The sequence below is a fragment of the Equus caballus genome, chromosome 3, assembly GCF_041296265.1.
Source record: "Equus caballus isolate H_3958 breed thoroughbred chromosome 3, TB-T2T, whole genome shotgun sequence".
Taxonomy (NCBI): Eukaryota; Metazoa; Chordata; class Mammalia; order Perissodactyla; family Equidae; genus Equus; species Equus caballus.
In genome coordinates this window covers 58,351,070-58,376,737 of record NC_091686.1, presented here as the reverse complement: position 1 = coordinate 58,376,737, position 25,668 = coordinate 58,351,070, and the positions used below count along the sequence as shown (strand labels likewise).

The 25,668-nt window shown below is 36.5% G+C and overlaps 1 protein-coding gene across 16 annotated transcripts in view; it reads right to left on the bottom strand.

Annotated features, from left to right (window-relative positions):
• The window catches only part of WDFY3 (WD repeat and FYVE domain containing 3), a 251,256-nt gene that overhangs the window by 186,687 nt on the left and 38,901 nt on the right, over positions 1-25,668 (bottom strand). For 3 of the 16 annotated variants that reach the window (XM_070262304.1, XM_070262300.1, XM_070262303.1), the window contains exon 3: positions 24,344-24,435. The exons of the other annotated variants lie outside the window; for them this stretch is intronic. The gene's annotated coding sequence lies outside the window, so the exon portion shown is untranslated. The remainder of the gene's footprint in view (positions 1-24,343; positions 24,436-25,668) is intronic. 16 annotated transcript variants of the gene reach the window in all.

Genomic DNA, 25,668 nt, shown 5'->3' with positions numbered 1-25,668 from the left:
GACACTGTCATGGTCCTGGGGCTTCACTGCTTTTTCAGAAGAGCAAAACTAATTGTAAACCATAACCAGGAGGATATACCTTCTTTGCTTTATTCACCATCTCAACTTTGTTAGCTAGTGGTATATCCAAGATGCTGCACCTCAACCCCAAGTCCTTGCTTTTGTGGCAAAGGGAATCACAACAATACTACCTACAGAAAGCTAATTCTCCACTCTACAGACAAAACAAACACAAACAACAGCTTCCAAAAGCAACTGCGGCTCCTTAGAAGAACTCCAAGGACAAGGGGATAAACCTAAGATTTAATACCGAACCTGCCATCAGGAACTTACACCAAATAGTCAATGATCTCCTAGGTGAGTTCTCATTATGGATAGACAGTCCGGATAGACAGTTTAGCATGGAAAAACGAAGAAACAAACAAATACTTCTAAAGAGACTGCATGTCATGGTGTGATGGCTGCCTATCCAGTTACACTCAATTTCTAGAATAAAATCAACTCTTTGATTGATTTAAAAACCAAACAGCTCACACTACGATACTCTGCTCCTAATATATCCCCAAAACAGAAAACCTCCCTGAAATGTCTCATTATATCTTAAGTAAGTCAAATAAAAATGACTAAAAGAAGGGTAAGCACTTTCTCTGGGAAGAAAGGATCCCTCTAAGCCAAAAGACCTCACATGAATATGAATAAAAGTAGAAGGAAAAATAGATCCTGAGTGTAAGACAAGAGCAAAGCTTGTCTTATCAAAAATCACGTGAGCCTGATGTGTGAATTATAAGATCGGAGTCCATTAACATTCCATAATTCAAATGTATCAAACTAAGTATTTACAAATCAATAAACTGGCAGTTTCTCATCAAGTTAAACCTCTATTTATCAGGGAACACCAGTAATCCCATTCCTAGGTATTTACCATAGAACAAGGGTTGGCAAATTACGGGCATGTGCCATATCAGGCCCACCTCCTATTTTTGTAAATAAAGTCTGACTGGAACACAGCCATACTCATTTCTTTATGTATTGTGTATGGCTGCTCTCATACTACAAGAGCATAGGAGCCACAACAGAGACCGTATGGCCTAAAATATAGACTATCTAGTCCTTTACAGAAAATGTTTGCTGATCCTTGCACCAGAGAACAATAACCTATGATCACACAAAACCTATACACAAAAGTTTATAGCAGCTCTATTCATGATGGCCCAAAAATGGAAACAACCCAAACGTCCTTTAACAGGTTATTGGATATACAAACTGTGGCACACGCATACAACTCAACAATAAAAGTGAATAAACTATCGGTACAGACAATAACTTGGACAATTCTCCAAGGCTTTATGCTGAGTGAAAGAAACCAGTCTCAAAAGGTTACATACTGTATGATTCCATTTACGTGACACTGTCGAAAAGAGAGAACTGTATTGATGAAGACAGATTAGTGGCCGTCAGGAGTGAGAGGTGGAGGAAGAGTGTGGCTCTAAAGGGACAGGACAAGGAAGCTTTAGGGGGGTCACGAAGATGTTCTAGGTGCATAGTGTGGGAGTGGTTACACTAATCTGTATAAGTATCAAAATTCATAGAGCTGTATACCAAAGAAAGGCAAATTTTACAGCATAATAGTTTAAAAAAATTAGAATTTTATGAAACAGTATGATAATTTAAAGAAAAACAATAAACTAACAAGGAAATGGTCACTAAAAATTCAGGGCAAAGAATGAGAGTTTGCCAAGGAAGATCAAATCAGAAAGTGGGGTCTGGGTCACTATACTCTAGAGTTTTATTCCTGGTTTTATCATTGATTCACTATCAGGCCTTAAATCAACAACCCACCTCAGCATTTCTCTGTGACTTTTGTGCAGTTTGACAAGTGATATCGAAGGGTGAATATAAAATCCTCAATGCAATTTTCTCCTGTCAAATATGACATACTACATGAAGAAATACTGCAATTCAAGTTATCTCAGAATACGCCCATTCTGCTCTCCAGATCAGCCATATACAAAGGTGTGGTTTATATCATACTTGTCAGCCATTTTACACACTCAAGTTTCCTCACTCTGCTCTCAAAGCTCTTTCACAACTCCAAGCTGTCTAGAAAATCCGGCATCTTATTCCATACCCACCCCAAAAGACTCTACCACATCTGTTTTAGTTCTGTACATAGTCTGCAATCTTCTGCAGGCTGCCCAGGAGCAGTCTGTGAACAAACTGCCACCCAGAATTAGTCAGAAAGATAAACCTGGTAAATACAAAATAATTCTCAGGGAAAACAAGAGGTATGGTTAGTCCTTTCACAGGATCAACAACAAAAACTACTTATAAATTATCTGCAAATCCAATAAAATAGGTTTTAAAAAAAATCGAACATGAAAAACTGGAAGATTAAGATCCTTGTACCAGCGAGAACATTCAGACTAAACCGCTTCCATTGTATATAATTAATAGACCATGTCTCCAGTTAAAATTCGGAAGACAAAGAACTCAGGAGTGACCACTAATCTTCTATAAATCATTTACATCAACATCAAAGAGAAGAAAAGTTTTAAAGGGCAAAATAAATTTTTCATTGTGACAGAAAGCACAGCCAAAAGTCTCTAGCTTTTTGTGGTGATTCTTAAATGTCAACAAACTCTTTGACACTCCTACCTTCTAAAGCAGGAGCCTATCCCTTCCTTCTAAACGGGGACTCACTTCTAACAAACAGAATGTTGGGAGTGACACTACGTAACTTCCAAGACTAGGTCATTTAAAAAAGAGTTCAAATCCTAGCTCTGCCATTTACAATCATTCCTCTTTCAGGCCTATGGTCAGGATGAGAGAGAACGTATGTAAAGTCTCTTACTTGGCGCCAGAACATTAGAAGCTGAACAAATAGCTCCTAGCCAACCACCTACAGTCCGCAAAGTCTCCTGGAAGATGTGCATTATCAACATTTAAAAAGGAAAAAAGTTTATACATTGTTAAGTGAATGAAAGTGACAAACGGCTGAAATCAAACCAGACCACGAAGACCTTCAGAAAAAATTCTTGCTTTCTATTAGGTTGAGTCAAATGAAATTGTCATTTTTGTTAGGTCAGAAAGGGTAGAGTATCAGCAGTTTTATATGGTTAAACCTAATAGTTATAAAAAGAAAATATAGGTGAACATAGAAATATTACTGAAGAGGCATTTTCTCCTTATTAAAAACTGAAATTTTTATCTCGCAACTTATGGTTAGAAAAATTGAAGCGATGATTGCTATGTACTGATACAGGCAGTCTTTTATAGCCATTTTAATATGTCAGTTATTAACTCAGACTATTCTGAGATTGAAAAAAAGTTAAATATGTCTGTGTGTAGTTATAGCATTCTCTATCGGAAAGATCGCTAGAAGTCACAAAGTTAGGGAAATGATGTAGGGAGGGAAATGATTTCTCTTAAGAGAAACGACAACAGCTTACAGAAAGGCCTTAAGAACAATCCACAAATCATCTTAGTTTATAGTGGAACACAAAACAACATGATTTTCAATAAGCAATAGACCACTTTCTCCAAATCAGACAAAAGATGGATCTTATAAAAATTAGGAGAATGATTGGAAAATTGGCACCTTGAGGCAAAAATATAAATTTCCACTCATTTAACTAAAGTTTCCTGAGAGCCAGAAACTAGATAGTTCCATGAGGTAAACATAGAGAAAAGACTAGTATTTTAAATATGTCCATGGTAAAAAGCAGAAAATACTACTCATTATGAGCTCCTTTTTTATTTATTATTTTAAATGGCAAATTATTCTGACAATTAAGTTCAATAGTAATGGAAGTATTTCTAAACACCATATATCTTATTCTTGAAATCATATTTTTATTTATTTATGACACTTAAGACAAGTTCTAGGTACTCATTTAATCCTCAAAACAGCCCTAGGAGATAAGTACCATTATTATCCACATTTTACAGAAGAGGAAACTGAGGCATAGCGAGGTTCAATAACTAGCCCAAGGTCACAAGACTAGTAGGTGGCAGAGCCTAGATTTAATCATGCTGTCTGCTCCAAAGTGAGTGCTCTTCACGACTTCATTGTGCCACTTCTCATATCCAGCTTCTCTGTTACCGCTCAGAGTCAACTTTATTAGCATGGATCCAAAGGTAGTCAGCTTTCTGGTACCAACAATGACAATCAAGGCAGAGGACTGAATTAAAGTAAGCAAATTATTATTCTCAGACATAGTACTAACAAATCTCTGACTCATTAATCTGTTCATAGCTTTTCACTGCACTTAGCTTATCTGTGGAGTAACAAACCAACCACAAACCCACAAGTCATTTTTTAGTGTCGGTGGCAAACTGGGAGCAAAGATCACTCACACAGAAGAATGACAAAATATCTACTGGTTCATGAACTTAAGTATGATAAGTATGATGATCTTGAGCTAGGCAGAGCAGATGGAAAGGATCAAGCAACTGATGAGAACAAAAAGAAAATTTTAAGTACGGAATACATGGGCAAAGGCTCAAAGATGATCCAGGAGAATATTTTGGGAAGTAAAAGTTTCAGAAGTGATTTGATCACTGTCATGTTCTACTGGGGTTGGCAAACTACAGCTTAAGGGCCAAATTCAGCCCGCAGGCTGTTTTTGTAAATAAAATATTACTGGAACACAGCCACACTCATTTGTATTGTCTAAGGCTTCTTCTGTGCTGCAACAGAGATCACACGGCCCACAAAGGCTAATATATTCACTAGTTGGCCTTTTACAGAAAAAGTTTGCTGACCTCTGTGTAATACTTAACAACATCAAGTAGAAAACAAATGTAAAAAGCATGATCTGATCTTAAAACAATTCATTCGTACTTTACATAAGCATACATTAATATCAGATGTATTCCAATAGCTAAAGACTTTCATCAAACCTAAGATATCACTGATTATAAGACTATTACTATTTTATGTATCACCAAGAAAAAACACTGCCAATTAAAAAGACGACATGATAATTTCTTATCATACCTACTGCAAGATAATTCTAGTCCAAAATTCTGCAAATGAGAAAAAAACTGTGTATCTTAGAATTGATGAGCTACAGTATATTATTCTACAATGATACAAATTCGTAAATAAAAAGTGATAAGGTTATGATACATCTTCTGGACAGGATTCCCCACTTTATCTCAGGGTACTGAAAGGGACAAGGGGTTTCTCTGTAACACTTTGCTAACACCTGTAAGAACCAAGAAATATGAATAGAGAACAAAGGACTAAAGATTTGCAGGCTCTCCCCCATTAAGGCACTAGGTAAGGAAGTCCACTGTGAGCCCCATTCTACAGTGCATGCCAGTCTTTCCAAAACATTAGCTGGACTGGGTACATGTAGGTGACAGAAAACTGAAATAATATGTGTGGAATAAACGTTTTCCTTTTGGTATTAAACACATGATCACACATTTCAAAGTAATGGAACACCTCTAAAATATTTTCCAGAGCACAGCATACAAGAAGAGAGTTTCTCTGAGTCACTGCTTTTATCTGGAGGGAGGGAAGAAGAAATGAGAAGCAGACAGCATGGATTTAAATTGAACATCTTATCTTTGCCTTCAAAGTATTAGATTATCCAATTTTATATCTGAAAATAAGCAATTTAACATGCTATTGAGAATTCCATATTAATAATTACAAGGCTGAGTAGAAATAATTTTTATAATACTGTTTTAATTCATTCTCCTACTCATTAGACCTCAGAAATATTTCAAAACAAACCTTATCTTAGTGTTTCATTATTTAAGAAATAACCTTCTTTGAAGGAAGCAGAGTTATGACAGTCTGAGAAAAGCAGGACAAAACTAGTATATGAACATTTAGCAATGAATAAATTTTCAGATATTTAAGAAACCATATTTCTGTGTTATATGTCCACATCTTTCTCTCTCTCTAACACCATATAAGAATATGTGCATTAAACGTAACCTGTTTCAAAGTAGCTCTCCGGCTCACAGACTCAAATATAAAGAAATTAAGAGCAAGGAAAGGGAAAATCAAAGAACACTGAGTGTTTACTATCCAGACATTGTCCCAGGCACTTTAGACAAATTCATTCATTTAATCTTCAAAACAACTCTGCTCTTATTCTCTTCAGCAGATAGGGAAACTGAGGCTCTGAGAGGTAGAATTCCAAAGTCACACAGCTGGTAAGTTGCTTAGTTATTCATTCAACAAGTGGCCAGGTGGAGATTTAAACTTCTTTCTCATATACCATATTGCTGCCAAAATTTAAAAAAAAAAAAAAGCATGCATGTTTTTAATACATACTAGACAGAAATAAATCAAACTTTCTGTGCTGCAGTTTTGACTTGTTTCTTACAAAGTAAGCAAGAATGCTGGCCACGTGTGCAAATTCTAAAAACTAGAGTTCCTAGGGCATTCTGTCCCGAGAAAGGATCTCATCCATTCCACAACTTTAAATACCATCTTTATATTTCCTCTCAAATCTCTGAGCTCCAGGACTGCATAAATGTCTGCCATCCAACCTGTCCACTAGATGACACGAAATTAACATTGTGAAAAATAAACGTGATTTCCCTTCTCACTGACCTCCAATTTCATTTAAGGATATTACCATTCACCAGTCTGCTCAAGCCAAAAACCTGGGTATCGTCCTCACTTTCCTTCTTTCTCGCACTTCACGTTAAGTCCCATTGGTTCTACGTACAAACTAGACCTCAAATCCATCTTCATCCATCCCATCACTCTAGATCAGGTGCCATCATCGTTAATTACCTGGACTACTATAATGGCCTCCTAACTATTTTCCGACTTTTTCTCTTGCCTATTTTCTCTCTTGCAGCCAAAGAGCCTCTTTTGTTGTTGTTGTTATTAGCACAAACTGTAATAAGTAACTTCAAAAATCCTTCAATGGTTTTCAATGTGTTGAATAAAATCTATACTCCTTATCATGGTTTCTTAAACTCTACATAATATGATCTCTTTCTACCTCTCCAACTTCATTCCACTCTCCCCCTGGACATCTCCAGGCATCCTTTCAACTCCTCATATACCAACTGTTCACACTGCAGGGTATTCCCTCTTCCTGTAAGCTCCTGGCAGGGATAACTTCTTCAGTTCTCAGCTTCAAGGTCACCTCTCCTGACAAGCCTTTCCATCAGTGTAGAAGTACCTCTGTCTTCCGACAAGTCTCTATCACTTCACCTCCTTCATTTCTTCCATAGATAGATAGCACTTAACTACTACTGGTAAATATCTATTTATTTGTTTATTATCTGCTCTCCAGCAGATCATGAAGTCCAAGTGGACAAGAATACATCTGTTCTATTCAGTGAAATATACACAGCACCTAGTAAAATGCCTGGCACATGTTAGGGACTCCAATTTTCCTGGAATGAGTGTTAGGTATATCAGGCTAAAAAGACTTTAATTTTTTGTACAATTAATTTAACTGTGGGTTTGTGTTTTTTTGAGGAAGATTAGCCCTGAGCTAACATCCGCCACCAATCCTCCTCTTTTTGCTGAGGAAGATTGGCCCTGAGCTAACATTTGTGCCCATCTCCCTCTATTTTATGTGAGATGCCTGCCACAGCATGGCTTGATAAGTGGGGCAGAGGAACCAAACTGCTGCACCACTGGGCCAGCCCCAATTTAATTGTGTTTTAAGCTATGAGTTTAAAAGACTATCATTTTCTCTCTTAAAAGTGTATAAATACAGCTCAACAGATTAAGCGTTTAATTTTTGAAGACCTCCAATAAGCCATAAAGCAGTGAACTCTGTATCACCTTCATTTTATATGCAATATAGAACTCAAGAGATGACTTTCTTATTTTATTTCCAGAATCTAAGTGAAAGGCTTACAACAAAATCATGAATATTTAGATAATAATTAGCTCTCTTAAATAATTGTATTTATGTGCAATCTAGTTACTTTGTATCATCAAAAACAAGTAAAATATTTTAACAAAAGTATACTTTTAAAATTTACTTCCATTTGGACAAATGTATTTTATAAAGAGGGGAAAATGACCTATTTTGGTTGGGTCCAAGGGAGAATCATAAATTACTGTTCCATTCTGTGGTGGTTATAAAACATACTCACAAATTCTTTGACGTTCCTCCCTTCAAAGGTAGAACCTCTTCTTAATTGTGAATTAAACTTAGTGACGTGTTTCCAAGGAACAGAATGTAGTGGCAGTGACTGTGTGAGACCATATCATAAAAGGCACTGTGGCTTCCTCCTTGCTCTCTCTCTTGGATCCCTCACTCTGAAGGAAGCTGACTTCCACGTAGTGAAGATCCTCAAATAACCCTATGGAGGGGTCCATGTCAACAGGAACTGATGCTTCCTGCAGACAGCCAGCAAGTAACTGAGGCCTTCTGTCAACACCATGTGAGTGAGCCATCCTGGAAGGATGCTCGAGGCCCAGGCAAGCCCTCAGATAGCCCCAGCCAACAACTTGACAACTACAACCTCAGGAGAGAATCTAAGCCAGAGCCACCCAGCTAAACCACTCCTGAGAGTCAGACCCACAGAAACCGTGAGATAATAAATGCTTGCTTTTTTTTTTAAGCTACTGTTTTAGGGTAATTTATATCACAGCAATAGGTAACTAATAAATGTTCATTCATTCATTCAATAAATATCAGTCTGTGCCTATGATGTCCCAGTCATCAAGCCCCATAGACACAGAAGAAAAATAAGACACTAGAACTATCATAGAAGGGAAAGAAATTAAGTAAGGAGTCTGGCAACACAGTAAAAGTGCTCCAGGAAGGTAAGCACAAGACCCTAGCTGAATACCTAGCACACTATCAGATTTCAAAAGTTGGGAGAGGAAGATGAGGGGAAGGTGTTACAGGAGGAAGGAGTGGGTGTGGGTATACATCTCTCCATTTAAGGAGTCAGGAAAGCATGAGAGTTGACACATGAAGGGCCTGGTGACACAAGCACCAGTTGGGTAAAGAAATGTGTTACATACCACATGTTAGATAAAACTCTGAGCTGTATCTAAAGGCAACGGGGAGACACTGAGAATTTCAAAAAGGAGAGTAAGAAAATCCATTTCGCATTCTACAAAGAGGACTCTCACTGCAGCATGGGAAAGGGTTCCAACGGAGCTGCCTCTAATCTGGACAGTGACGAGGAAACTGTAGCCATTCAGTTTAGGTAGGGTGATGGCCTGAAATATGTTAGCAAGAAGGACAAAAAGCAGTAGGTGAAATCAATAGATAATAAGAAAGTATAAAAACAGGACCTTGTGACTGTATTTGAAATTAAATGTCACTAATATCTTAAAACTCAAAAGTAAATCACAGTAGTAATACGAAAATATTTAGAACAAATAAAAGAAAAGTCTCAATTGGTATATATAGCATATCTTCTAAATTAAAAAAAAAACACCAGCACATTCTGAAAATGGAAATGATTTTTAAAATTACAATTGTCCTAAAAAAAAGGAGCTATAAAGACAAGATGATGAAGGCAGAAGTGGTTTTGCATCATTCTACTTTACATAATCTAAAACCTTAATAGTCATTCATAACGGATAAGCTCTTTGTATATGTCTAACATTTTTTAGTGCTGGTATCAAGTATAGTCCTATTTTTTCCCCCTTTTAAGATAAAAGGACCAAGAGGATATTGTATTACCTCTGCTTGAGAATGTGAGTCAGGTATGTCAGAATACAACTCACTGTTCTTATCTGGCTCAAAAGCTCTATTTTGTTTTTCTAAAGCTGGACTCAAACTCTTCAGACTTCAGTGCCTATAAACTTTCAACATAAGAACTGTCTCTAAGCTATAATGTAAGCTCCTTTAGGAGAGAGATCATGTGTTAACCATTTTTCTCTTCCCAGCATTGAGCCCACTGCATCTAGACCACAGCAGAAATTCACAAAATGTTTATTGAATGGATTTGCCCTAAACTGTATACTAGCAAGTTGTTTCTACACACACACACAAGAAAACCACTAAAATATTTACTGATGAAATGACGTCTGGGATTTGTTTCAAAATAACGCGGGAGTAGAATAAGTGCATGGGGATATAGATAAAACAAGATTGGCCATTATGTAACTTTTTTAAGAATTATGAGACTTAGAAAAAAGTGAGAGTAAGCAATTGAGTTATGAGGGGGGCATCTATTTTATGTATTGATTCATAAGGTAGAATTAATTAATTTATAACAAACTTTAAAAAGGTTAAATTGTATTTTCTTAGAGGCTTTTGCCTTTAATTTATAACTCAGTATTCTTGTTACAAAATATTTTTACTTCATAATTCTAAATCCCAAATAATTTATTTAGGGACTATAGTTAAAATATTGGGGAAAATATTCTTATATAATAAAGGAGGGAGGGGCACAAATCTACTCTGAAAAAAGCAATGAAAATAAAATTTATATATCAACAGAGAAAGAAAATAACACCTGATGTTCTAATTTTCTAATATCTGTTGCAGTCTGAAAGGAAACAAAACTAAGTTAGGCATTTGTAACATAAAGCTTAATAGGGGCTGGCCCAGTGGCATAGTAGTTAAGTTCATGCACTCTGCTTTGGTGGCCCGGGGTTTACAGGTTCGGATCCCAGGTGGGGACCCAGCACTGCTCATCAAGCCATGCTGTGGCAGCATCCTACATAAAATAGAGGAAGATTGGCACAGATGTTAGCTCAGTGATGATCTTCCTCAAGCAAAAAGAGGAAGACTGGCAACAGATGTTAGCTCAACGACATTCTTCCTCGCCAAAAAAAAAAAGGCCTAATAAACATAGTCATTCAGATCTGGCTTAATAATTAAGAGTCTTCCATTACCAGCTCCTTAATGAAAATGTTCCTCACAAAATACCAGTATTTTCTTTTACGAAATTCCTGAAGAGTTTCATTAAGTAGATTACTTCTGGAACTAAAAAGAAGTGACATCTGACATGAAATTAAAGGATCACTTACTAAATTACATAAAATAATTGGCCTTTCCCACTCTTTTTATTCTTTCTGTGAGCAAGTATAAGCAATGTTTCTTTTTTTTGTCTCCATGCTTTTCTCTCTAGTTTTCAAAGAAAGTGCAATATCAATTAAATAACTCCCAATTTATTTTGAGTTATTTTAATATTGCTTGCTTTAAGTTGATATGCGCAGTTCTTTTTGGAGTACTGTCAACTAAACAAAATTATTAAAAGCAAAATTTAAAGATAGATATTAGAAACACTTTAAAAGATACACAGTAAGAATGATAAAATAGTCAATTAAAAATAAAACATTTAGTACAATAATCAAAACAACATTGTTCTGGCATGAGGATGGACATACAGACCAATGGAATAGAACAGAGAGCCCAAAAATAAACCCTCACATATATGCCCAGCTGATTTTCAACAAAGGGGCCAAGACTAGTTAATAGAGAACGAATTTTTTAAAAAAAAATGGTGCTGGAAAAACTGGAAATCTATATGCAAAAAACTGAAGTTGGACTCTTACCTTACCATACATACAAAAAATAACTTACAATAGATCACAGACCTAATTTAAAAAGCTAAAACTATAGAACTTTTACAAGAAAACAGAGAGGACACTTCATGACCTTGGATTTGGCAATGGTTTTGTAAACATGACACCAAAACCACTGGCATCAAAAGAAAACATAGAAAAACTGGACTCCATCAAAATTAAAAACTTTTGTGCATCAAACAGCACTATCAAGAGAGTGAAAAGACAACCCACAGCAAGGAGAAAATATCTGCAAATCATATCTCTAACTAAGGTGTAATATCCACAATACATAAAGAGCAGGAAGCCACAACTCAACATGAAAAAGACAACCCCATTAAAAAATGGGCAAAGGACTAGAATAGACATTTCACCAAAGAGGATATACAAATAGTCAATAAGCACAAAGAATGCTCAATATCATTAGTCATCAAGAAAATGCATATCAAAACCAAAATGAGATACTAGTTCACATCCTCTAGGACGGCTATTATCAAAAAATGAAAAATAAGGGGCTGGCCCTGTGGCCAAGTGGTTAAGTTCGCACGCTCTGCTTTGGTGGCCCAGGGTTTCACCAGTTTGGATCCTGGGCACAGACATGACACCACTTGTCAGGCCATGCTGAGGCAGCATCCTACGTACCACAACTAGAAGGACCCACAACTAAAAAATATACAACTATGTACCGGAAGGCTTTGAGGAGAAAAAAGGAAAAACAAAATCTTTAAAAACAACAAAAAAGAAAAATAAGTGTTGGCAAAGATGTAGAGAAACTGGAATCCTTGTGCAATGCTGGAGAGAATGTAAAATGGTGCAGCCACTGTGGAAACCATTATGGCAGTTCCTCAAAAGGTTAAACACAGAGTTACCATATGACCCCACAATTCCAATCCTAGGTATATACCCCAAAGAACTGAAAACAGAGACTCAAACAGATACTCCTGCGCCAATATTCATAGCACCAGTTTTCATAATAGCAAAAGGTAGAAGTAACTGAAGTGTCCATCAATAGATTAACAGATAAACAAAATGTGGTATATACACACAATGGAATCCTATTTAGCCTTAAAAAGGAATAAAGTTCTGATACATGCTACAACATGGACTAAACCTTGAAAACATACTAAGTGAAATAAGTCAGACACAAAAGGAAGGACAAATATCGTATGATCACACTTATACGAAACATGTAGAATATGGACATTCATAGAGACAGAAAGTAGAATAGAGGTTACCAGGGACCAGGAAAAAGGAGAATGGGGAATTATTGCCTAATGGGTATAGAGTTTCTGTTTGAGATCATGAAAAAGTTCTGGAAATAGACAGTTGTGATGGTTACACAACATTTGGAAAGTACATAATGCCAATGAATTGCACACTTAAAAATGGTTAAAACAGTAAATTTTAGGTTATGTATATTTCACCACAATTTTTAAAAAAGAAAGCATTTAAGATTCACTATTATTCCTGAAACATAGAATTTAATTACATCTAAAGCCTATCACAACAAAATTGTCAGACCAACACAAACTCATACAGTACTACCTTCAAAGTATATATTCAACATTAAAATCAAGCATCCAGAAGCTTTTTAGCCTATCTAAAAAGGAAAAGGAAACCATGAAGAAAATGAAAAAGACAACCCACCAACTGGGAGAAAACATTTGCAAATCACATATCTGACAAGGGGTTAATTTCCAAAATATATAAAGAACTCATACAACAACAACAAAAAAATGGACAACCCGATCAAAGAGTGGGTAGAGGACATGAACATTTTTCCAAAGAAGATATACAGATGACCAACAGGCATATGAACAGATGTTCAACATCACTAATTATTAGGGAAATGCAGATCAAAACTACAATGAGATAGCACCATACACCTGTCAGAATGGCTATAATTAACAAGACAAGAAATAACAAATGTTGGAAAGGATGCGGAGAAAAGGGAACCTTCATACGCTGCTGGTGGGAATGCATACTGGTGCAGCCACTATGCAAAACAGTGTGGAGATTTCTCAAAAAATTAAAAATAGAACTATCACATGATCCAGCTATCCTACCACTGGGCATTTATCCAAAGAACATGAAATCAACAATTCAAAGAGATTTATGCATCCCTATGTTCAGTGCAGCATTATTCACAATAACCAAGACGTGGAGGCAACCCAGTGGTCATCAATGGATGAATGGATAAAGATGTGATATATACATATACACAATGGAATACTACTCAGCCATAAAAAAGACAAAATCATGCCCCTTGTGACAATATGGTTGGACCTTGAGAGTATTATGCTAAGTGAAATAAGTCAGACAGAGAAAGACAAACACCATGATTTCACTCAAATGTGGAAGATAAACACATGGATAAGGAGAACAGACTGGTGGTCACCAGAGAGGAGGGGGTTGGGGGAGGGCGAGAGGGGTAAAAGAGAATATATATATGGTGATCGGTAAAAACTAGACCATTAGTGTTGAGCACAATGCAGTCTATACACAAACTGATATAAAATAATGTACACCTGAAATTCACACGTTTTAAGTCAATATGACCTCAATAAAATAATTTTAAAAAAAAATCAAGCATCTAATTCCACTGCCCATACTAAAAGAGAGGCCCATAAATTATTCCAAATGAAGGATTTTTGTTTTTATAGCAAGAACTTGGCATTTAAGACAAGCTAAACTCATAAACACTTCATGGAAATAAAAGCTTAGCTCATTGCAGGCTTGAAGTCTTTACTTGTCTATTTTTGTTTCTATTTCCACATCTAGAACTCTCTCTTTAACCTAATTTAAAAATGGGACTCCCAAGAAAAAAAAGTGCATTCATATTTTTAATAATCAAAATGGCAGAACTTCCAGGTAGTAGAAATTTTAAGTGTGCAAACATCAATTAACAGGAACTGGCAGAAAAGGTCATAACTGTACACACACAAACACCACAATGTGCCTCACGCTTTTGGCAAGTAGCACAAAACCAATCATTCACCACGCTGTTTCCTAATCGAGAATGTTACTGTTCCCAAAAACTAATAAAGAACCTCTGTTTCATAATAACGTTAATCCTTAAATTACACTTGATGTTCCTACTCCAAAAAAAGTGGAGCCTGTCGTACATTTACGAGTAAGACAGTCATCACGAAAAGATCATGTTTTCTCATCGTGCTGGACAGCTGGAAGAAAACCATCTTTGTTGTGGACAAGCTCTAATTTTAGAAGAGGGATGAACATCATAAACTAAAGTAAAGCAGAAAGACACAAAAATGACGAGTTAAGAAATGCAAAATAAAAGCAAAATGGAACACTGAGTCCATTGAGGCAAGTTCACAAGGGACGAGCACAGGAAGAAGGTGACTACAGGCCCAGGCAGTCACAGTGCCCGTGATTACACCCGACCTCTCAGCCACTCCTTGCCCGCAAGCATAGTCTCGGCATGGTCACTACCACCACCATTCTCAGTGAAAAAAAGAAACCAAATGTGGACTTCACTTATGCAAGTGATTCATAATCATTAGATGAAGAATTCACTGCTTTTCCTTCCTGCAACTGTTAAAGTATCTTCCAGAGAATGCTAATATTCTCAGCATGTGGTTACCAGCAAGTGACTGGTCGGCTTCTACTTGAGGACGGAAAGCTATTCTAAAACTCGAATGCTGTATTTCACCCGGGTTTCAATGTATCAAGAACATTGTTCCAAATAAAACAAAATGAAACGATGAAATCCCAGAGCTCTGTGATCTCTAGTCATTCTTTCAAACTAATCATGGACTCTCGATAAAGTGAAGATGAATAAACTGAATTAATAAAACAATTTCCACGGAGGCTATCAAATGAAAGCAATATAATTTCAGTTTAAAATAACCGTGGTACAAAGAAAATTCCATTAAGCAAATCAGAGTTTTTGAGTGTTTGCTGTGTTGTTTCCATTCTGGCTAGCAAATGTCTGTAAGTCGTCTTCTTAGACTCATTGATAAAAGACGTTTGCTGGTTCTACTCTAAGAACACTGAACCACAGAAAAGAGACGAATACGTATACTTGCAAATACATATGTACACAAAAAACAGTGTTTACTTTGACCTGAAATAGATGTAACTTTTAATGCATCAATCAACCAGACCTCTTTTATTTTACTGATCCATGACAACATAAGTCTCTGACCTATTATCTTTCTCACCTTTTTCCTATACATTTCAGATTTGTGGAGATCGTGGAGCTACAGAAGCCTGAAAGAGGTCAGGCCTGGTGCCAAGATCACTGAAAAGAGGCCGGAGAGCCTGGAAGGCCAGTTGGCCAAAGCCTACTAGGCTAGTCCAAACTTTCGTCTCTACAAAGATAATTCGCAGTAACTGAATATCTATAAATCTAGGTCATTTGGCATAGAAGCTTTAAAAGAATTGGTAATTACTGAAGCTAGATGATAGGTATATAAGTGCTAATTTTATGGAAGTTTGAAATGTTCTGTAGTAAGAAATTAAAAGTAAAATAAATAAATTGGCATATTCTATGTATGAAATAGCAGATGACTATGGCTCAGGCTTTAAAATGTAAAATTGTGGGTCAGTGATAAATAGAGCTGTATATGTTTCTCTGGTACAGATAACTACCTCATTCCTTCACTGTTAAATACACCAAATTCATTTCAAATTCATTACATTTTCTAACTATAACCCAAAATGCCATGGCAATAATAGAAATCATTAATAAATTAGAATACATAAAAAACTTTTAAAAAACCTGTGAATGGCAAAAAACACCATAAGGAAAGTTGAAAGACAAAAAAGAAGAAAATATTTGGGAGAAAATATTTGCAAATATATATTACAGATAAAAGTGCTAATATTCCTAATATACGAAGACCTTAATAACCAAAGGAAAAAAGAGCAAAAATCATAGAGAGAAATGAAAAAACACATGTATAGTTATCCCCACCTATATATATGGCTCTTATAGATCTGAAAGATATAAACTTAACTCATAAGAAAAATGCACATCAAAACTACATTGAGATACTATTTCTTTGCCCTTCAGATGGCAAAAATTCCAGAGCTTGAGCATATACTCTTGGTAAGGCTATGGAAAACCAGGCATGCTCCTACGTTGCTGGTGGGAATGCAAAACAGTACAACCATGGAAGGGAATTTGGTAACATCTACCAAAACTACACATCCATTTACCCTCTGACCCAGTAATCCCACTCCTGTATTTATCCTGAAGATACACCTCCAACAGTATAAAAAGACATATGCACAAGGATAGTCATTGCAACCCTCTAAAACTGCAAAATCCTAGAAACTACCTGGATAGCCAAACCTATAAGACAGGATGCATAAACTGGCACACATACACAGAAGAATGACGACGATCTCTATGAATTGATATGGAATGATTTCCAGGATATATTTTTCAGTTACAAGAGCAAAGTACCAAAGTACTTAGACAGCATACTACCCTTTGTGTTAGAAAAAAGAGAAATAAGAAAACACATATATTTGCTTATCGCTACAAAAAGAAAAATCAGAAGGATAAACAAGAAACCAATGATAAGTTAATTATCTACAAGGGTGGGGTGTTGTTTTTGTTTTTGCAGTGGTAGAAGTGAAGGAATTCTGAAACTACTTTAGATGATACTCGCTTAGAGCAAATGAGTGAAAATTCTGGTATGGTTAGGAGGCTGTGGTCTCACTAGAGAAAAAGAGAGAACTGGAGAAATCACTGTGAACTCATATTTCTAAATATCTGTGTGTCCAAACATATATCCACATCACGTGAGCATATGCATGCAAACGTGCATATGCATACATATGTGTGCACATATAAAGATACACAGACTTCCTAGCTTTGTCCCCCAATAGGGCCCAGAAGCAAAGATACCCAGCATATATTGAGTGTCCAAATCTTGGTTCCTACTACCACTCCCCACTTCCCACTAAAAGGGACCAAGGATCCTAAGAGAAATGACTGACTCTAGGGCTGTGCAGAGAAGGTACAAGAGGAGTCTTATTAGAAATAGTTGAAAATAATGAAGCGCTCAAAAAAATGTTGGGGGCCTGTTAAAGGGTACAGGAGCCAGAATGAAGAAAGAGGGTTCCACTGGTGAGATTTGGGACAATTTGAGGACCAAACTATTTAAGGACAGTAATGAATTGCTAATCACTGGGCAACAAACAGGAATCCATGAGTTCAATATTAAATAAAACATTACATATCGATAAATAAATAAAAGGACTCTTCTTACAGTAGAATGTTGAATGATGACTGGTAAAAGCAGAGGAAGTGCTGGTATTGGGGAAAAAAGTCATCATTTTACAAGCATAATAGTAAAGACTGGTTCAAGTAAATTATCATCAATGAGCCCTACATACAGGGGATGAAATTTTGATGAGGAGCAGAATATTTTAATTGTCTTAAAGTATGTCCTCATAGACTGCTTATTAGTTGTAAGGCAGTACAGTAACTACATAGTGGAGAAATCAGACAAAGAAACAGGCAATCAACATTTATATCACAAATGAGGAACAGATGGACACTGTACCTCCAGATAAGATGTGCTAGGAAAGCCACATCCCTTATGCAATATTCCATCCAGGACACATAACCTGAATCTTATGACAAGGAAGTGTCAGATAAACCAAAGATAAGGAATAAACTGTTTAAAAAAAAAGGGAGTGAGAACGACTGTATACTTTAAAAATGCCAAAGTGAGGCCGGCCCCATGGGCTAGTGGTTAAGTTCAGCGTGCTCTGCTTCAGCAGCCCAGGTTCAGCTCCCAGGTGCAGACCTATACCACTTGTCAGTGGCCATGCTGTGGTGGCAACCCATGTACAAAATAGAGGAAGATTGGCACAGATATCAGCTCAGGGCAAATCTTCCTCAGCAAAAAAAAAAAAAAAAAAAAAAAGCCAATGTAATAAATGACAAAGAAAGGTTTAAGAACTATTTCAGATTAAAAGGTACTAAAGTCATGACATCTAAATGCAATATAGGATGACAAACTAAATTCTGTACTGGAGAAGAAAAAATTTGCTATAAGGGATATTTATCTGATCAACTGACAAAACTGGAACATGGCAGATTAGATAAAAGTAATATAACAATGTTAAATTTACTGAAGTTTTTAGACTATTATGTAAGTGATTATCCTTATACTTGAGAAATCCATACTAAAGTATTTAGGACTGAAGGGCTATGATAATACATGTGACTCTCAAATGGTTCAATGAAAAGAATACATATATGCATAATGTGTATTTATAAATACATACAGAGGAACATTCATTCACAAGTTGAATAACAAAGCATTTAGGACAAAAGGTTAAACAGGTGAATCTAGATAGAGGGTACGTGGATGTTCTTTATATTATTTTTGCAACTTTTCTGCACATTTAAAATTATTTCCAAAGAAACATCATGTTCAAAAATCTAACATTTTTCGTCCTAAATTCTATTTTTTCTTCCATAACTTCTACACAGCTGAACAGAACCAGTGTCAACCAGTTATCAAGCCAGAAACTTGGAGGTTAACCTCGATTACCTAATAGTTTCAATTCATTTCCTTCCTTTCCTTCAACTCGCACACTCAAAGGGAGTATATCCTAAGGGAATACCTTTTATAGTTGTCCTTTAGCCTCCAATCATACCAAATTGGTTCAGGATCTACCATTTAGCTTCTCATCTGATTTCCTGCTACAATCTACTAATGATCCCCCTTCCTCCAGTCTTGGCTCCAAACCATTCCACACACTGCTAGAGTGCCCTCCCCCAGATGAAACCTGATCATGTGCACTCTGGATTTCTCAACTGGTCCCAAATACGGGTAGGAAAGAACTTACAGGATCAACTTAAAAATCCCAACATTGATAAAATATAGTACTTTGGATCCTGAGAAGCAAATAAGCAAAAATTATTGCCCAGAGACTCAAAAGCTAGTACAACCTAATTGTAAATTTAGTCATGAGACAACTGCAGGGGCCTCTTGGACCCAGTCTTAAAGTAGCTGCTATTAAGCAACCTATTCAGTGCCTCTTACACAATAACACGGGACAGGACCTCTGGAAAGAGAGGAGGTCGTTAAAAGGAAGGAAGGGAAGGAAAAGGTGGGGAACAAGAAGGAGGGGGAGGGTGCAGCAGCGAGAAGTAGGGGAGGAAAGCACAGGGAAGGGAAAGGAGGAAAAAAGACATCTATTCTCTAGGATTTCACAGTAAAACAGAGATTTGTCTTGTAATAAAATATCAACATCTAAGAGTTAACTAGCCCTCTTGCGACTGTTCCTAATGGAAGAGCAAACGGGAGCATAATCACAGAAAAGTTCTTTTTTTTAGAGATTTTACTTTTTTCCTTTTTCCTCCCCAAAGCCCCTCAGTACAGAGTTGTATATTCTTCGTTGTGGGTCCTTCTAGTTGTGGCATGTGGGACGCTGACTCAGTATGGTTTGATGAGCAGTGCCATGTCCGCGCCCAGGATTCGAACCAACGAAACACTGGGCCGCCTGCAGCAAAGCGCGCGAACTTAACCACTCGGCCACAGGGCCAGCCCCAGAGAAAAGTTCTTTATGTCTTTATGAATATCTGATGTTTTATAAGAAGTTACTTAAAGCAGTATTACTCATAATCAAAGTATATTCTATGAGTACTGAAAAATATTTATAAGCAAATGTGGAATCATGCTTTTAGTGCTTTCATTTTGTAGATTCCTTTTTAATTTCTGAGTTCAAGGCATGAATATATAACTATAAATTATGTAAAACTACATACTATATAACATATATGTGTATGTATATTGTACACAAAAGTTATAAAATACATATTTATATCTGGATTCTAGGATCCCACTTGTGCACCTATACCTGTAGATTTTACATATCAGTAACACTCAAGTAACTTCCATACTAAACTTCAAGCTGCACAATAAAAATAAATAAGATTTTATTTTATAAACATAAACATTTCTTGATATTTTATACTAACAACATAAAATACAAAAGATGGCAATAGCCATTCAAGAGTTCACTAAACGATTTAGCTCCTCAGGACAAAAAACTTACTTCTTATAGCTCTTTTCCAGTTTACAGAAATTCTCATCCTCTTTTCTTAGAACTGCGACATTTACTAACCTGTTCTTTTCGGCAGTAAAAACAAAATCAAGAAGGAAGAAAACAAACTACTAGAAGGAACAAGGATTAACTAAGTCTCAGCTTGGTCTCCTCTCCCGACAAGTCTCGTTTTTAATCACCACTTTCATTGAGTCTTTTTATAACAAGTAATATTTGTCCTCCAAACTTTAATTTAAAAGTCTTAACTGTGTGTCTGTGTGCACGTGGAGAGGAGGAGGGGAGGGAGGAGGGAGAGAAGCAAAGCTCAGTTTACAGACAGGTTCTTTTACTTGAATTTCTGTAGATCTAAGCATGTAAATACAAGGCCAATAGAACAGCAAGAAGTTTTATACGTAACGAAGTTGTTTAATTTACTCTCCAAACATATTGCTTAAGGAATTAAATGATAGTTAAGCACGGCAGTGTGTGACCTGTCTTCTATTCTACTGGGAAATGTGCGCAGAGATCTTTGAGCTTACAAAGGCGGTTCGTCTGCCTCTTTAGGTTTTGTAAATAATGGAGGATGGAGAAACCACCTTAGCCTTTTGGTGTAAAGATAATCAGATTCTCAATGAAGTCCTTACCAATCTGTAATGCTACTAATAGATACGCTTAGCAGCTGGTTCCAGAGGCCATGTCCCAAGCTATCAAAAAAAAATTCCAATTGGATAACAGATTGATAGAAATCCTACTGTCAAACTGCAAAAACTTTAATCAGCTTATTTTTGTTCTTTTATAAGAATTTTTAAAAATAAAACAAATTTTTGCAAGCTACATCAAAAGCAAAGGCATTCAGGCTGTCAATCCTACCTATGCTCACAGATTTTAGTTCTGAGAGTTCAACGAATCATTTTTCTACACACAGAAGCACAAGTAATTACAAAAGTTTTACACTTACTTAAATTCCATTTTCTTACAAAGCCGATTTCTTTAATGTTAGAGCATTTACAGAATACTTCTTAGGAAACCATCAATGCAGAGATTTCTTCAATGTAAAATAAGTGGAAAGAACTACGTGACTATATCCATATTCTATTTCTTAGGCATTGACTAAGTTTCCTGCATAGGACTTTATCCTTTACAAAGGGATTTCACATTTATTTTACCATTTAACTATATCCTCACGATAACCTTGTGGAAAGAAAACCCCAGTATGTCAAGTGCCTACCATACACCAGCATTTTACCTGAATTATCTTTTTAATTCTAACAATAATCATATGATATTGATATATCAATCTCATTTCTGCAGAACAGAACACTGAGAATAAGAGAAGTTAAGTAGCTCAAGGTCACATGCTAGTAACCAGAAGAACCAGGCCGCTTTGGAAACAGGTCTGCCGAAGTCCACAACCTCTGCTCTTTCCCTGACACACGCTGCTGCGTCATCACAAAGAAGAAAACAGTCAGAGGCTAAGGCAAACAAGGCTGCTTAGCTGGGATGTGGTAAAATAGGATTGCAACCTAAGATCTTCCGATTCTGAAACTCTTCCCACTGCAGTAGCTACACAATCATTCCAATACATACAGATACAGCTCAAGTATAAAATCACGGCTCCAAATTTTCCCTGAAAATTGGCAAGAAACCGTACAATATGTTAACATGACACCAGTATTTCCATAGAAAACTTCCTAACACACAAAAGGTCTATCACACGACCTCCTTTGCTTTTCCAACAGCAGCTGAGCTGACCCAGGCCCACTGTGCCTCCCTGCAGGCAGTGCAGAAAATGCAAAGACTTCACTTGTGCAACCTCTCAGGCCACACAGAACGAACATCGAAGCTCCTGGGTGCTGGGGACTGTGGGTCCCCTACCCTCTCCTCTCTGTACCAAGCAACTTACATGATACCATCCCTCAGTGCCGTATCCGTTCTCTTTAACCTCTTCCTTTTCCTATTCTTTTCCCAACTTCTGCTCCATTAACTGGAAAGAAACCTTTCTTAAAGAAACCTTTCTTAATTATTCTCATTTGTTAACCTCAACCCAGTAGTAACTACTTCCAGTCACTAGTCAATTCCCCTGGAAATATTTCTTACATATCTCATGTGGCTTGTTGCTCCTGTGACAGGAATAGTTTCCAACTTCACTGGGCAGACACCAGGAAGAAGAAAATGCAGAATGTGGATTTCTACAAGAAAATTGCTCTGGACTCTCTTCAAATAGTCAGTATCATTTAAAAAAAAAAAAAGGAAGAAAGAAACAGAGAGAAAGAGAAAAAAGATGAGGGAAACTAATCTAGATTTTAAAAGAATAAAGAGACATAAGCAAATGTAATGTGTGGACCTTAACTAGACAGTTATTTGAAAAAAGCTATAAAAGAAATCTTGGGGACAACTGGAGAATTTGGATATGGACTGGACTGCCACACCTCCTTCCTGAAATGTATATACCCACAATGAGAATGTATGTGGCAAAACGCTAGTAATTGCTAAATCGAGGTTGAAGGTATTTGGATACGCACTGTATTATTCATTAAACTTCTCCATACGTTTGAAATTTTCAAAACGCAAAGTTTGGTGTAAAAGGAGGTGGAAAAAATCACTGTGCAATCTCCACTTATTTTTAGATTTCTACTATTTTTGATAGAGCAGAAATAAGAAACTTCCCATTGGCCTACAAAGTGCTAACTGGTAAATGTTAGAATGGGTTACCACTCTAGCCAGGCTGTGAGTAAGAAAGATATTCAAAATTATGACCCTTTCTTTTTCCTCTATAAACAAATGTATTTTACAGCATCAATACTTTAAACATAAAACCATTATTTTCCCACATTACCAAAGATGAAAATTTGTGGTTGCACTGCCTAGATCTCATGGACCACGCACTTCAGGGTCTACATGAGAAGGTCTGACATCACGGGAAACAAATGGTAAAGGAGCAAACCATGTTCTCACAAACTTGGTGAATTATTTGCATACACCTTACACAATCTCAGAGATGTTCTTTTCCTTTGTTAATTCTGGGATAGATATCTTTTTATTCTTAAAAAGCCCAACTCCTCTCAGAGGCCCAGTTTTTAGGTAAATCATGCAGAAAAGAGGCGTATAATGAACCTAAAGAAAGAGTAAAAAGGATGGCTAACGCCACCACAATTTTTGCTGGAATACAAGCCAAAGAGAACACTGTTTAAATTTTTTAAGGACTTATGCTTCTTCAAAATACAGTTAAAATAGAAGATATGACTGAAAACTTCATTCATTTGATTCACAGACCATTTTCCACTATTAAATTAGACTTAAAATGCATCCCCACCCCAGACTCATACACTATAAGCTGTGGAAAATAAGTATACCACAAAAATCCCCACACCCACAAAGGTAAGAAAAAGCAAGGAGCTAACTCAAATGAATAACCTTAAAATGTATCAAAACTTAAAATCGCAAAAATTTTTTCCTGGATAATAGTTTGCTTCAGTTTCTATACTAAAGATATTTATTTTCTTCCTACATACAAACACTTCTTAAAGACTCTGTCCTTTCCCCTACTCACTGAAAAGGCAACTCTATCGTGAACTCATAACTGGGTTCTTCCAAAGAAGCTGACTGAACAGTGTTGGGCATCTTCCTAACATGAGACAAATGGATTCTCTCTCTTAGCAGAACTTCAAATATGATAACCAAGATAACTAGCTATGGTGGCCAAGGGCTAGCTGAACTTATACCCTCAACTGACCATTGTACACTGATAAGAAAGCAGAGAAAACCACTTGGCAGGGAGAAACAAAAGCAAGAGTACAAGCAACTCCAGGAAAAGAAATGCAGAATAAGTACCTAAAACATTCAGTCCCCAGAAGCCCGGCTGTACTTCCTTACTTGACTTCTATAGTATTTGGTCCCAGGATAATTGTTCTCAAAATAATTCTCTAAAAAAAAAAGGTAAATACGGACATCTATGTAAGTACAGAACTTCCAAATGAAATAAATGAGTTAAATTAGCATACATCAAAAAAATGATTAGGACATAGCAAAGCCTGGAATTCAATTACTTATAAATCAATAGATTCTTCCCCAAAATAGAATATTAACCTTACACAGGGTCAACCTGAGAAGATAGAACCAATTCTTCTGCTCCAAAGTTTTTTTTTATTAGTATCTACTTACTTTTCTCCGCAATAGAATAAAATATTTGAAGCCTATATTTAATACAATGAACATTCACAGGCTATTGTCTTCAAAAATAAATCCAAATGTTGTAAGAATGCTTCACATTCTTTTACGGAAAAGAAATAAGTGATGTCTTTCTTCAGTTATAAGAGGCAGGACAGCAGGGCAGGTAAATGCCTGAGCCCTGGAACCAGACTCCTGGCTTTGAATCGTGGCTCTGCCCTTTCCTAATCCTGTGACCCAGGGCAAGTTACTTCTCGTACCTGTTTCTAACAGCAAAAACTCAGTAAAGTAACAGAATCAGTCTCATTGGGTTGTTAAGAAGAATTAATGATGTAATATATGCAAAAGTAGGAAACAGTAAATGTTCATTGCTCTTGCTATTTTCATTATGATTAACTATTATTGAGGGGAAGAGGCATGTATCTGTGACATTATAAAAATGGATTTCTTGAACAGGTCCATTCTTTAGCAGGCACAGGAAATGAAAAACATAAAAATGTATGATCCAAAAAACAGGGGAGATAAAGATAAACCCACATTAAAAAACTACACTTTCTACAGCAGGGACTCTGCAACAATAAACTGAGAGGTTCTGCCATGAGGGACAGCTCGCCTTTTGATAAAATTCTGTAAGAGCTCTCCTTCAACATGTGACCACGAAAGGAAGTCCCATCCCTGAACGCCCACTCAGACACAGCAAAGCATCGGGATGATCTACTGATGCTGGAAGAAGGTAAAAATCTGGAAAACATTTTTCAAAAATTATAAAGGATTTTAAAAAATAAGCCAAATTTTAACTCTGATCTCAAAAACTCTGAATTTTGAACCATGATTGGTTCAGAGGGAACCACAAAAATTCATTCCTATGGGACTTTTGAAACATTTTTTGGAGTAGGCAATTTTATAGTTAAGAAAGAGCTAGAGCTATTGTAAGGAGAAAAACAATTCTTGCATCATGAACACATGACACATGATTTGCTTCCTACAAA